Source organism: Chrysemys picta, chromosome 11 (genome assembly GCF_011386835.1).
Source record: "Chrysemys picta bellii isolate R12L10 chromosome 11, ASM1138683v2, whole genome shotgun sequence".
NCBI classification, from domain to species: Eukaryota; Metazoa; Chordata; order Testudines; family Emydidae; genus Chrysemys; species Chrysemys picta.
The window spans coordinates 79,995,866-80,010,916 of record NC_088801.1 but is presented as its reverse complement, the minus strand read 5'-3'; the positions used below and the strand labels follow the sequence as shown (position 1 = coordinate 80,010,916).

The 15,051-nt window shown below is 47.2% G+C and overlaps 1 protein-coding gene across 3 annotated transcripts in view; it reads right to left on the bottom strand.

The window, feature by feature from the left end:
- The window catches only part of LOC135972145 (microtubule-associated protein 2-like), a 957,474-nt gene that overhangs the window by 208,072 nt on the left and 734,351 nt on the right, over positions 1-15,051 (bottom strand). The window contains exon 3 of one of the 3 annotated variants that reach the window (XR_010591423.1): positions 4,148-4,453. The exons of the other annotated variants lie outside the window; for them this stretch is intronic. The gene's annotated coding sequence lies outside the window, so the exon portion shown is untranslated. The remainder of the gene's footprint in view (positions 1-4,147; positions 4,454-15,051) is intronic. 3 annotated transcript variants of the gene reach the window in all.

The following is a 15,051-nucleotide window of genomic DNA, read 5'->3' as shown; positions in this document are numbered from 1 at the left end:
TGATCAAAGAAAAACATTTTTAAGCAATTAAAAAAATCCACGCAATATTTTGAAAAATGTAAAGTGGGTCCATTTAACCAGATACCGTTCAACAGCCATCTGGGTTAGAGCATATCTTGCCTCCACTGTTTCCTCATGCTATGGCTGGCTACCCCTCTTGACTGGGCAGAATGGTGCCATTGTCTCTCCTCTTCATGTTTTGCAGCTGACATTATGGTAGACTACAGCTATGTGGAGCGCACTTCGTCAGTCATGCAGGCGCTGAAACACTTCCAGGAGAAATTCCGGAGCACGGGGCCTAGGAGATGAGTTACTGGGGAAGAGAAGAGAGAGGGAGGGGAAGTGTTAAACTGAGATGACTGAAACCTTCAATTCAGAGCTTATTGTCCCTGGGAGAGAATTTGCACCCTGGGGAGCTCAGTACAGTGAAGCCTGCTGAGATTAATGCAAATAAGCTTGTGAAAATAATAGAGCTGGTTGAATTTATTGGGTGAAGAGTAAATTTGCAAACAAATGCATTCTGGGGGGCGTCAAAACTAGTCATGAATTTGGGGCAAAGTCAGCAAATAGTTTCACCAAAACAAAACAATGCCGCAAACAAAAAATTAGGAAATATCAAAACTGTTTTGAAAAAAAAAATTGAAATATTTGGACTCATCATTTCATTTTCAAAAGGTCATTGTGATTTGACATTTCATTTAGGAAATGTTGGTTTCGGTTTGACATTCACAATGGTTCATTTTGAGCTGAATGAATTTTTTAAAAAATTTGTTTAGTCACCAAAAAAATTCAGTTTTGGTTCGAAATGAACCAATTTTTTTTTTATTTTTCCAGTTCAGCCTCGGAACCCAAAAATCCATTATTCCCTCAGCTCTAGAAGCACAGGTAGAGTTTGCTCTACCTGGTTGGACCAGTGAACCAGGTGGTCTGAGATCTTGCACCTGTGTCAGACCAGGAAGATGAAGCCTCCCCCAGTGCACCTGATCAGTTGTGTAGTGCGACACACAGAGGAAACTATTCTTCCTAAATCCCAGTAGAGCAAATGATAAACCAACTTGTATAAGAACTGGAGCTGGTAAACGAACACACTTCAGGTGCAAGCTAAACACAACAGCAGGCATCTCCGAAACAGAGTCATTTAAAGAAATATACCAGATTAAAGTATAATCATGGACCCATGCAATATTATCTCTCTGATATACTTCTGCTGCAAGTCAGATGCGAATCTGCCCACAGAAATGCTGGGTCACTACTCTCAGTGTATTTACTTATAGATTCTAGGACTGGAAGGGACCTCGAGAGGTCATCGAGTCCAGTCTCCTGCTCTCATGGCAGGTCCAAATACTGTCACCATCCCTGATAGGCATTTATCTAATCTACTCTTAAATATCTCCAGAGATGGAGATTCCACAACCTCCCTAGGCAGTTTATTCCAGTGTTTAACCTGACAGTTAGGAACGTTTTCCTAATGTCCAACCTAAACCTCCCTTGCTGCAGTTTAAGCCCATTGCTTCTTGTTCTATCCTTAGAGGCTAAGGTGAACAAGTTTTCTCCCTCCTCCTTCTGACACCCTTTTAGATACCTGAAAACTGCTATCATGTCCCCTCTCAGTCTTCTCTTTTCCAAACTAAACAAACCCAATTCTTTCAGCCTTCCTTCATAGGTCATGTTCTCAAGACCTTTAATCATTCTTGTTGCTCTTCTCTGGACCCTCTCCAATTTCTCCATATCTTTCTTGAAATGTGGTGCCCAGAACTGGACACAATACTCCAGTTGAGGCCTAGCCAGCGCAGAGTAGAGCGGAAGAATGACTTCTTGTGTCTTGCTCACAACACACCTGTTAATGCATCCCAGAATCATGTTTGCTTTTTTTGCAACAGCATCACACTGTTGACTCATATTTAGCTTGTGGTCCACTATAACCCCTAGATCCCTTTCTGCCGTACTCCTTCCTAGACAGTCTCTTCCCATTCTGTATGTGTGAAACTGATTGTTCCTTCCTAAGTGGAGCATTTTGCATTTATCTTTATTAAACTTCATCCTGTTTACCTCAGACCATTTCTCCAATTTGTCCACATCATGTTGAATTATGACCCTATCCTCCAAAGCAGTTGCAATCCCTCCCAGTTTGGTATCGTCTGCAAACTTAATAAGCGTACTTTCTATGCCAATATCTAAGTTGTTGATGAAGATATTGAACAGAGCCGGTCTCAAAACAGACCCCTGCGGAACCCCACTTGTTATACCTTTCCAGCAGGATTGGGAACCATTAATAACTACTCTCTGAGTACGGTTATCCAGCCAGTTATGCACCCATCTTATAGTAGCCCCATCTAAGTTCTATTTGCCTAGTTTGTCGATAAGAATATCATGCGAGACCGTATCAAATGCCTTACTAAAGTCTAGGTATACCACATCCACCATTTCTCCCTTATCCACAAGACTCATTATCCTATCAAAGAAAGTTATCAGATTGGTTTGACATGATTTGTTCTTTACAAATCCATGCTTGCTGTTCCCTATCACCTTTCCACCTTCCAAGTGTTTGCAGATGATTTCCTTAACCACTTGCTCCATTATTTTCCCTGGCACAGAAGTTAAACTAACTGGTCTGTAGTTTCATGGGTTGTTTTTATTTCCCTTTTTATAGATGGGCACTATATTTGCCCTTTTCCAGTCTTCTGGAATCTCTCCTGTCTCCCATGATTTTCCAAAGATAATAGCTAGAGGCTCAGACACCTCCTCTATTAGCTCCTTGAATATTCTAGGATGCATTTCATCAGGCCCTGGTGACTTGCAAGCATCTAACTTTTCTAAGTGATTTTTAACTTGTTCTTTTTTTATTTTATCTTCTAATCCTATCCCCTTCCCATTAGCATTCACTATGTTAAGCCTTCCTTCAGACTTCTCTGTGAAGACCGAAACAAAGAAGTCATTAAGCATCTCTGCCATTTCCAAGTTTCCTGTTACTGTTTCTCCCCCCTCACTGAGCAGTGGGCCTACCCTGTCCTTGGTCTTCCTCTTGCTTCTAATGTATTGATAAAAAGTCTTCTTGTTTCCCTTTCTTCCTGTAGCTAGTTTGAGCTCATTTTGTGCCTTTGCCTTTCTAATCTTTCCCCTGCATTCCTGTGTTGTTTGCCTATATTCATCCTTTGTAATTTGTCCTAGTTTCCATTTTTTATGACTCCTTTTTATTTTTTAGATCATGCAAGATCTCGTGGTTAAGCCAAGGTGGTCTTTTGCCACATTTTCTATCTTTCCTCCCCAGCAGAATAGCTTGCTTTTGGGCCCTTAATAGTGTCCCTTTGAAAAACTGCCAACTCTCCTCAGTTGTTTTTCCCCTCAGTCTTGATTCCCGTGGGACCTTACCTATCAGCTCTCTGAGCTTACCAAAATCCGCCTTCCTGAAATCCATTGTCTCTATTTTGCTGTACTCCCTTCTACCCTTCCTTAGAATTGTGAACTCTATGATTTCATGATCACTTTCACCCAAGCTGCCTTCCACTTTCAAATTCTCAACAAGTTCCTCCCTATTTGTTAAAATCAAATCTAGAACAGCTTCCCCACAGTAGCTTTTTCAACCTTCTGAAATTAAAAGTTGTCTGCAATGCAGTCCAAGAACTTATTGGATAGTCTGTGCCCTGCTGTGTATTTAGTTGTCTAAAAAAAGCCTCATCCACCTCTTCCACCTGGTTAGGTGGCCTGTAGTAGACTCCTAACATGACATCACCCTTGTTTTTTACCCCTTTTATCCTAAACCAGAGACTCTCAACACTTCCGTCTCCTATGTCCATCTCCATCTCAGTCCAAGTGTGTACATTTTTAATATATAAGGCAACACCTCCTCCCTTTTCCCCCGTCTATCCTTCCTGAGCAAGCTGTACCCATCCACACCAACATTCCAATCATGTGTATTATCCCACCAAGTTTTGGTGATGCCAACAATGTCATAGTTGTATTTATTTATTAGCACTTCCAGTTCTTCCTGCTTATTACCCATACTTCTCGCATTTGTATATAGGCATCTAAGATACTGGTTTGATCTTGCCTTCCAGTTTTGCCCTGACCCTCTTTTCTCTCTGCCATTATAGCTCACACTCCCTCCTATTTCCGACCCATCTCCCCGGTCTCCATGTTCTCCACTTACCTGTGGGCTTTGCTCACCTGTCCCCGTTGAACCTAGTTTAAAGCCCTCCTCACTAGGTTAGCCAGTCTGTGTCCAACTTCATATATTGCCCTTGTTCTTGCACTTGACATCAGGTCCTGTGTCTTGCACTGGATGCCAGCTGATTTCCAAGTGAAATTCAAGGTGCTAGTTTTGCCCTAATAAGCCTGACCTGCTTTGGATTCTGTCTACCTGAGAGTCTGCCTCTCTCCCATGTGATTCTGCAGCAGATACAGTCTCCAAGAGTTTGGAGCTGGCAAATCCTCAGGCTAAAAATGGGAGAACACCCTAACATGGGCCCACCCCAATTTTATCTGGAGGATATGTCTGCTCAATACTCCCAAGGCCTGTACAGGCTGCAGCACCAGGTGGGAGAGAGGCGGCCTCTCAAGTGTCAAGTTTTGTGCTGAGAAGATGGGTGGAGTGTGGCATAAAGGACATTGGCCACAGGGCCTGGTGAGCCAAGGCAGGACCTGCTGATGTTCTTACACACACTCTGTCTACTTGTTCAGGCCAAAATATTCAAATCCAAGTGCCTAAAGTCAGATACCCAGATCTGGATTTAGATACCAAAATAAACCTGGCCTGATTGGATATTTGCAACTGTAAAGAAAATACTTACATTCCTTTCTCTAGCGAGATGCTCCAGAAGGGCCTGGAATACTGTCGGAAGGTGCAAAGAGCCGATGGATCATGGGAAGGGTATGTAATGTTATGCAGTTATGGGGTATTGTAGTGAACTCCAAGTATAACGGGTGTTGGGGGCCATCCGACTGACTGTCAGGACCAAACAGATTTCCCAAGGAAGGACTGACACACATACAGTCAGGAAAGTGTAAATCCGCACTGACAGCAGGCATCCAGATGTGCAGTTTATGGGAGCGCAGAGCAGAGCCCACAGGGGAGGGAGCTGGGATCCATCCTTTCCCTCCCAATGGAGGGGCTCCTTCCTAGTGGCTGCTCTAAGTGCCGCGCAGGGGGCAGAGAGGAAGCAGCAGGGGCTCTCGGAGCAACTGGCAAATTACAGGGAGGAGGAAGTAGGTTAGATCTTGGGGGAAGGTTAGCAACACGATTCTTTGGGACCACCCGAAATGGAGTGGACTTGTTTTATATAAAGGAAGCCTGGGATGCTCGGGGGAATCTTCGTGCCATGATCAGCCTCAGGATGCAGGAGAGGAGTGTGGCAGGAGCCACACCTAGTCACCTATATTTAGAAAAGTTTTCCAAGGGACAGTTCTGTAAATTGTCCTGAGAGGAGGTGGCTGCTTTGTGTGCGTTGCGGTGAAGCGTAACATTTATACAGCAGCAGCTCATTCCATGGCACAGAGCCCCTGTGAGCTAAGCGCTGCTAGCTCCACGTGCCACTGTTAGAATCCAAGGTCAGGGCTGACCGGAGTCCCTTGCTGTCAGACCCTGTGTAGTGCACTAGAACAGACTCCGGATCTCCTCCATCCTGCAGGGCTCGCCAATCTGTCACTGACAGCCCTTCCGCCTGCCTGGCAGCTGGGAGGCAGAGCCAGCTCTGTCCATGGGGCCAGGATCCCACGTGTTACTGAGAGGTACAGTACGTCTGGAGAATGTAAAGTGACCACCTGGTGCAGGTGAGAACACACCTCACTCACACTCACAACTTAAATTATTCCTGTAAGCTTCGACGTAAGGGAAGGTCAAAGGAATTCTTCCCAAGTAAAATTAATGTGCTTGGGACTCGCATGGGACGACCTGTAAAGATGCCCTGCCCTCTACGGACGATTTGCAATACAGCACTGCCATCTCCGGGACACTCTAGGGAACAGGGGGTGGGGGCAGAGGGGGGCGCGTTCAGACTATTCCCTCTCTCATCTGGCAACCTGATCAGTGGAACCAACGTGGCTGGACGCCCCCACAACCTGCCTCAGGAAGGGTCCTGGAACAAGGCATTGAAGGCAAGCCGCAGAACCACTGCATTCCAAGGCACAAATAGCAGAGCCAAGCCATTGCTCTGAACTCGCCCCAGAACAGCTGGGAACACAAGGTCCTGGCACTATCTGAGCGCACAGCCTGAATTGGAAGCAACAGAAGAGGTCAGAGAGCAGTGGTGCCATGAGCACGGGAAGTTACCTTCTTGTACAGTTTTAACACACAGCACCATCCCGTATCAATGTTTAAATTGCTAAGGTCCACAAAGGTATTTAGGCACCTAACTCCCTTTGAAATCAGTGGGAGTTAGGCACCTAAATAGCTCTGAGGATCTGGGCCCAAGTGAATGAGTTTGGCGGGTCACTTAGAAGGCCTAGTCATAGAGGGACTTATCTGCTTTGTGTGAGTCTAGAGAAACAAGGTGTGGGGCTAGTCGACCTGGCAGAGAGCAGAAAAATGGAGCATTCCTCTTAAGCAATTCCCTGGGCTTGTGAATGTAAATGTAAACCCCAACGCCTCCTTTGTAGTCAATAAATATGGTGTGGGTGTGGGATCTGGAACCTGAGCACATGACAAACTGTGCCTGAGTTTGACTGGCCCCTTAGTCCTCATCATACTGCCTCATCAGATGAATTGTATTGCGTGATCGCAGATTACGGGAGAAATTTCCATGCATGTTTTGGTGTGTGATCAAAGAACACATATTTGTTGCCTTTCCTTTTTCTCCCATGCTGCACGTCCTGGTTCCTGTGCTCATGGGGCTATGAGCTATTCTTTTAACTATTATTGAGTTATTTAATTATGTGTAGCAAAGGACTAACTCTTAACTGGTTAAGAAAAGAATAACTGTCCAGACCTAAAGTTACTGACTGATTCCAGTGGCAGATCACAAGGTTTCAAGGGTCCTGGTCTGACCAGGTCTGTTCCAGGCCACAGGCTGTGGGGGACCCTGGTCTGACCTGGTCTGTCTGTTCCAGGTTGCTGGGTGTGAGGGCCCTGGGTCTGACCCGGTCTGTCTGTTCCAGGTTGCTGGGTGTGAGGGCCCTGGGTCTGACCCGGTCTGTCTGTTCCAGGTTGCTGGGTGTGAGGGCCCTGGGTCTGACCTGGTCTGTCTGTTGCAGGTCACTGGGTGTGAGGGGCCCTCGGTCTGACCCGGTCTGTCTGTTCCAGGTTGCAGGGTGGGAGGGGCCCTGGGTCTGACCCGGTCTGTCTGTTCCAGGTTGCAGGGTGGGAGGGGCCCTGGGTCTGACCTGGTCTGTCTGTTCCAGGTTCTTGCAACTCCAGGTTTCCTACTTTAAATATTTTGCCGGTCATTTAAGAGTATTATTGATTCCTGTGTTTATTAACGAGGGAGCTGAACAAGCCCTCGCTGGCTCTGGGATGAAATGAATGCTGGCTAGGGCTGTACCTGTGGCTGGGAGAAGCCCTTTTCACACCTTCGAGGCGTTAAGGGGACACTGTCAGTTTACAATTCATGGTGAGGTATTTACAAAATGGCTGCTACAGTTCAGCTCCTCTGTCCATATTTAGGCTCTTTAATAAGTGGCTTGAGGCGGGGAGCTGCATTGCCACTGATTCCCGACTGAGGGGTTTGCCTCGGGGTCAGTGTGCCGAGGGAGCTCTGCCTGCCACGACCACCCCAAATCTACAGTGCGTTCCGCTTGTTAGCAACCCCTCGGCTGGCAGCAAGACGTTGCTGTGATGCAACAGTTGCTAATAAGCAGAAGGCAGGTTTGGGAGGCAGCAGCCAGGGATGGTAGGTCTCAGCACGGCCTTTCCTGGCTGCTGCCTCACAAACCTGCCTGCCGCTGGAGCCTTTCATCCAAACATGTAGCTGCCGAGCAGCATGCCATTTATCCGCTAATGTGGCTAATAGGCAGCACTAGCCAACTGCCATGAACATTCCAGTCAATGGGACAGGATTGGTTCCTGGCAAAATGTTGCTATTAACCGGAAGTTGTGACTATCCAGACGGCTATTAAATGGAATCAATCGTATTGGCAACTGGAGCCAGTCAGAGCAGACTGAAGGGCCTGGCCCAGGACCAGGCTCAAAGCCACCTTCGCTCACATACACCCTCCTGAGGGCACTGAGCATTCCTGGACCAAAGCCCAGGCTCCAACTCGGTGCTAAGGGTCTTGGGAGTTTGTGTTGCCCAGTGCTGCCTGATGCAGTCGAGGAAAGGGATTCAGCACATCTTCAGAAAACCCTTTAACGTATCCTCTACCAAAGCCATTGAGCCCAGGGGCTTTCCTGGCGTTCGGTACAGATTGACTGCAGTGGTCATGGCGATGAAAATTGCTGTTCAGTCAGGGCGGTAGGGAAGGAGGCTGAGTTTGAGACAATGGCAGAAAAGATTAGGGAGACTAACAAGCAGGTTCTTATAAAGAAGACGTGATCCTCTCTGTGCTGTATTGAGCAATGCTAGCAAGTTCTTTAGCAAGGATGTAGAAGTTGGATTTCTCAAAGAGTAGGGTGTGATTCCAGGCTGTAAATCAAGAAATTCTTGTAGTAGGGCTGTTATATTGACGGAGGATTGTGCAATAATAGACCTGAGCTTTAAGAATTTCCCAGGAGCTGGTTAGCTTGTCCAAATGAGGGCACTTGTCTCGGAGCAAGGAGAATGCTTATAGGGTGCCTGTAACCTGTAGCTACCATGTCTTTCTTTTCCATGTGACATTTTGCTGTCATGGTGACTGCAGCTCATTGCAGAGACAATCGCAGAAAAGATTAGGGAGACTAACAAGCGTGTTCTTATAAAGTAGTTATAAGAAAACACAGTCCGGGTATTATCTTCCTATGTAAGAAGGCAGTTCCAATAGGGTTTGTCATTCTTGGAATAGAATAGACTCCAGGAGTCTGCACCTGAGGGGCCCTACAGTGATAAGCTGCCAAAATCTGAACAACAGGTTCCCTCCTCACCCCACAAGGGGGTCGTGGCCCGTCCCCGCTCCCCGGGACTCCTGCCCCATCCAACCCCCCGCGTTCCTTGACTCCCCCCTCCCCGGACTCCTGCCGCATCCACCCCCATTCCCTGTCCCCTGACTGCCCCTGCTGCCCCATCCAACCCCTCTTCTCATTCCTGATGGCCCCCCGGGACCCCTGTCCCATCCAACCACCCCTTCTCCCTGTCCCCTGACTGCCCCTGAAACCCCTTTCCCCTGACTGCCCCTGCTGCCCCATCCAACCCCTCTTCTCATTCCTGATGGCCCCCCGGGACCCCTGTCCCATCCAACCACCCCTTTTCCCTGTCCCCTGACCACCCCTGGAACCCCTGCCCCTGACTGCCTCCTGCTGCCCCATCCAACCCCTCTCCTTCCTGACTGCTCCCCCAGGATCCCTTGCCCCCATTCAACCCCCCTGTTCCCCACCCTCTGACCACCCCGACCCCTGCAAATGCCTTGAGTTGTGGCCACGCGTCTTCTGGCTAATGAGGACTAGATTAGGGTCCTTTCGGAACCTGTCAGCTCTTCTTCTTTCTCTTTGTTGGCTAATGCAAGGCACTGCCGAGGCCAGGAGACCCTTCCTCCCACTTCTAGGCTGACAAACAGTTCTGCCTCCACACTTCTATCACCCCAGCTGAGTGGTGGAGTCAGCGGGACACCGGAGACCAAAGTGCAGGTAATGATCAAAGACTGAAAGAACCTGTGTTATTCATGTGTTTGATAGAGACGCACGCTGGATGTGTGACAACTCACTGGCAAAAAAACTTTTGGCCTAAGATGCTCTGGCCATAGAATATCATCCAGTGTTTCCTGTATCAACCCCAAAAACCCGTGACTGAGCTAGAAAGAGACATCCAATCTTGTTTTAAAGATTCCATGTGATGTCAAATTTACTACATCCCTAGGTGAGCTATTCCAGTGGTTAATTTCCTTCAGTAATACAAATTTATATCTTATTTCTAGTGTTAATTTAGCTGATTTCTACATTAATCCTTGGTAATCTGGACGCAATCAAACACATGCATTTAACACAGCCAAATGCAAGGTCGTACATCTAGGAACAAAGAAAGACTGTAGGATACAATTACAGGATGTGGCACTGTGTCCTGGACTTACAGAAGAGTAACTAGGGGTCATGGAGGAAACCAAGTGAATGAGCTACCAGTGCGATAATGCTGGGCCAAAAATGGTTAACACAGGCCTTGGAAATATAAATAGAAGTACGAACAGGAGTAGAGAGGTGCTATTACCTCTGCATAAGGCCTCCCTGAGACCATTTAAGAGTCCACCCTTTAAAAGGGATGTTGAAAAATTGGAGAAGGTTCCAAGTTGAGCCACAAGACTGCTCTGAGGTCTGGAAAACATGTCTTGCAATGCGAGACTAAAGGAGCTCAGTCTAGAGGTGACTTGATCACATTCTACAAGTACAGATGCAGGGAGAAGATTTCTGATAGTGGAGAGCTCCTTAATGTAGCACACAAGAGCAGAACAAGGGAGAGAGCCTGGCTGGGCTGAAGTTGGCTTCCCCCCAACCATCTCCAGACCCAGCAATCCAAACACCCCTTTGGGAAAACAGCCTTCTCCTGCTGCCAGCGTGTCCTGTAGCTTACATTGCTGCAGTGCTGAAGGTTCAAACCCCAATGATAATGCCCTGTGTGTGTTAACAATTGTATTTAATAGACTTTTAGTTTAGTTTTTACATTCTTAAAAAAACCACCTAGGAAATGACACTCAAACAGTGTAAACTGTTCAAAGAATGTTATTTAGGTTGCAAAGTCAAACACTCAGAAGTTGGGAAATGCCAGATCTACAGTTTTCTATTCAATTTTAATTTGTCACCCCTGTGCGTGCATTATGGTATGGTCTTTAATTACATGATCACATCTTATCTTACGCACAGGACCCCTGCCTCATTCGGTGCACAGACTGGATGTTACGTGGGCTAGTGTAAAGCTGGCTGTAAACACGTGTCCTGAGGGCAGCCCCACAAGTGGCCACCACCTCAGTTTCCATCTTAATTCCTCAGATATACTGAGTTCAGCCTTCAGAGTATTTCAATAGCCCTTTTTGCGGGGTTTCCTTCTTACCCAAATCCCCCCAGTGCAGCCCAAACAGTACATTCGTCCCAACAGTCCAGCACCAAGCCCAGCTCCAGTATCTCTACCACGCCCCAGCGCCCAGGTGCAGCGCTGGCTGCTCTCCCCCATCCTAGCTTCCAGGTCTGGCTCCAGTGTCTCTCCCCACACCTCACCCCAGACCCTCTAGCTTGGGTGTTTCTCCACCCTGTTTCCTTGCCAGGCAGGGCTCCATCTCTTGCCTGGTGACATCAGTGGACACACCCCTGCATCACTCCCCAGCCTTTAGCCATCTGAGTTCAGGTCTCTGGTTCAGAGAGCCAGCAGGCACCTTCCTCTGCTGTTCTCAGCCTTCAGCCCTCTCTAGGCTCTCTGGCCTGTGGAAGTTTGTAGGTGACCCCCTGCCTGCCTGTCTGCAGCTTTCACCAGCCTGCTCTGGCTCCGCTGGGGAACTGACTGCTCCCCCTTCAGGGACAGCCCCCCTGAAAGCTCGGCGCCCAGCTCTGCTCTGCCTCTGAGCTGCCGTTACTCTCTGGGTTCTCTTCCTTTCTGCTCTGGGCCCTCAACTCTCCCTCTCAGGGCAGGTCTACACTACCACTTAAGTCAATATCACTTACATCACTTAGGGGCATAAAATAGCCAGCCCCCGAGTGACGTAAGTTACAGCGACCTCAGCAGAGAGGGCTCTCTCGTCGGCATAGAGCATCTTCCCCAGACGCGCTGCAGTGGCATTGGAGCTAGTGTCGACTAGCTCTAAGTTCTCATTGGGGTTTGCTCCAGGGGCAGCCCCACCCTTCTCATTACACCAAAGTAGGGTGCACCTGGACTGGAACAGGAGAGCTGAACCCAATTGCTTTTACGTGGGGGCCACATACTCAGATATGCATGTATATTGATCTTTTAACCATAGCAAAACTCTTCTTTCTTTTTTCTTTTTATTAATAAATCTAAGATTTAGTTAATAAGGATTGGCTGTAAACGATTTAGTTAATAAGGATTGGCTGTAAACATGTATTTGGATGAGATCTGAAATATTCATTGACCTGATAGGCAATGTGTCTCATCCCTTGGATTGGTAGAACTTTAACTACAGTGAATAAGATTGTTAGTAATCTCTCACTATTCAAGATTTGGCAGTCTGGATGGGAGCCAAAGGCTGCATTGCTTAAAGGAAATAGCTTTTGTCTTTTTGGTAACCAGCGTGGTATTACAGACGCTGTTTTACTGGCTTGGTGAATCTAAGTATAGAATAGTATCGGGGGTAGCCATGTTAGTCTGTATCTACAAAAACAACAAGGAGTCTGGTGGCACCTTAAAGACTAACAGATTTATTTGGGCATAAGCTTTCATGGGTAAAAACCTCACTTCTTCGGATGCATAGAGTGAAAGTCACAGCTGCAGGCATTATATACTGACACATGGAGAGCAGGGAGTTACTTCGCAAGTGGAGAACCAGTGTTGACAGGGCCAATTCAATCAGGGTGGATGTAGTCCACTCCCAATAATAGATGAGGAGGTGTCAATTCCAGGAGAGGAAAAGCTGCTTCTGTAATGAGCCAGCCACTCCCAGTCCCTATTCAAGCCCAGATTAATGGTGTTAAATTTGCAAATGAATTTTAGTTCTGCTGTTTCTCTTTGAAGTCTGTTTCGTAAGTTTTTTTGTTCAATGATAGTGACTTTTAAATCTGTAATAGAATGACCAGGGAGATTGAAGTGTTCACTTACTGGCTTATGTATGTTACCATTCCTGATGTCCAATTTGTGTCCATTTATTCTTTTGCAGAGGGACTCTCCGGTTTGGCCAATGTACATAGCAGAGGGGCATTGCTGGCACATGATGGCATATATAACATTAGTGGATGTGCAGGTGAATGAGCCCTTGATGGTGTGGCTGATGTGGTTGGGTCCTCTGATGATGTCGCCAGAGTAGATGTGGGGACAGAGTAGGCAACGAGGTTTGCTATAGGGAATGGTTCCTGGGTTGGTGTTTCTGTGGTGTGGTGTGTAGTTGCTGGTGAGTATTTGCTTCAGGTTGGGGGGTTGTCTGTACGCGAGGACTGGCCTGCCTCCCAAAGTCTGTGAGAGTGAGGGATCATTTTCCAGATAGGTTGTAGATCGTGGATAATGCGCTGGAGAGGTTTTAGCTGGGGGCTGTATGTGATGGCCAGTGGTGTTCTGTTATTGACCTTGTTGGGCCTGTCCTGTAGTAGGTGATTTCTGGGTACCCGTCTTGCTCTGTCAATCTGTTTCCTCACTTCCCCAGGTGGGTATTGTAGTTTTACGAATGCTTGATAAAGATCTTGTAGGTGTTTGTCTCTGTCTGAGGGGTTGGAGCAAATTCGGTTGTATCTTAGGGCTTGGCTGTAGACAATGGATCATTAACTAACAATGGACTTTGGGAGACACCAGTCCACATCTGAGCTTTCCTGGGAACATTCAAACTAACGTGTAAACAATGACGTTGGCCTGCAAAAAGCAGAATCATCCACAGACATGTGACTTGCCCAGGTGGCTACAGACTCCATCTTGTTGCTGTGATCTTGCACAGGAGAACAAAGGGGTTTCCGCCCACGAGAGAGAATATAAAAAGCCCTGGAAACCACGCCATTTTGTCTTCAGCTGGCTCAAAAGATAGTCTCTCCAACCCAAAGAGATGCCTGAAAGAAACTGTAACAAAGGACAGTAACTACGGGGATGTGAGTGATTGCTGGACCCAGACTAGGAAGGAGCCTAGTCTGTCAAAGAAGCTTATTGGAATATCTCTGAGGGTGAGATTTACCTGCATTTAGTTTCCTACTTTATTAGGCTTAGTCTTGCTTGTTTTTGTTTTATTTTGCTTGGTAATTTACTTTGTTCTGTCTGTTATTACTTGGAACCACTTAAATCCTACTTTTTATATTTAATAAAACCACTTTTTCCTTATTAATTAACCCAGAACAAGTAATTAATACCTGGGGGAGCAAACAGCTGTGCATATCTCTCTATCAGTGTTATAGAGGGTGAACAATTTATGAGTTTACCCTGTATAAGCTTTATACAGAGTAAAATGGATTTATTTGGGGTTTGGACCCCATGGGGAACTGGGTATCTGGGTGCTGGAGACAGGAGCACTTCTTAAGCTGTTTTCAGTTAAGCCTGCAGCTTTTGGAGACGTGGTTCAGACCTGGGTCTGTTTTTGCAGCAGGCTAGTCTGTCTGGCTCAACAAGACAGGGTACCGAAGTCCCAAGCTGCCTGGGAAAATGGGCTCAGAGGTAGTCTCAGCACATCAGGTGGCAGTCCCCAGGGTGTTTCTGTGACCCAACCTGTCACAGCGTGTGCTTCCTAATTATTTCTACACTGATTGTTATTAATGCAACTTATGAAAAGCAGCAGCTCCCTCTGCATCTGACACGCACTAAATATACTATCAAATGGTTATCACTGTGGTCATCATTGTCTTATTGGTACCTGCGCTTCCTGGCTGTGTGTTGTATCCATCTGTGTTTTCTGTCTTACCCTGCAACCCCAATACCTACGTGGGCCTAGGACCAGGCCCTGCAGCCTGGGGAGTTGCTGGCCTAGGGCTTCCCAACCCCCAAGGCCTTTCCCCAGCCCTGCCTCACTCTAGGTGCCCCGTGAGCCCCCTGCAGCCAGGCCTGTCTCTCTCTCCTGTCAGAGGGAGACTCCTCAGCTTCTGCCTGCCCTGGCCTTCTTATCAGGCTGAGTGGCTCCGTTTGGGGCGTGGCCCCAGCTGCAGCCACTTCCCCAATCACCCAGGGTTTTGCTACTCTACACAGCCCCAGTCCTCAGCAGGGCTTTTCCAACCCCGTCAGGGCTGCAGCGGCGTTCACCCCGCTACAGTTCCCCATGTAGATACTTACAGTCTATAACCAAGTCACTTCTTAACCTTCTTTTTGTTAAGCTAAATAGATTGAGGTCCTTGAGTCGATGATTATACGGCATGTTTTATAATCCTTTAATCAGTCT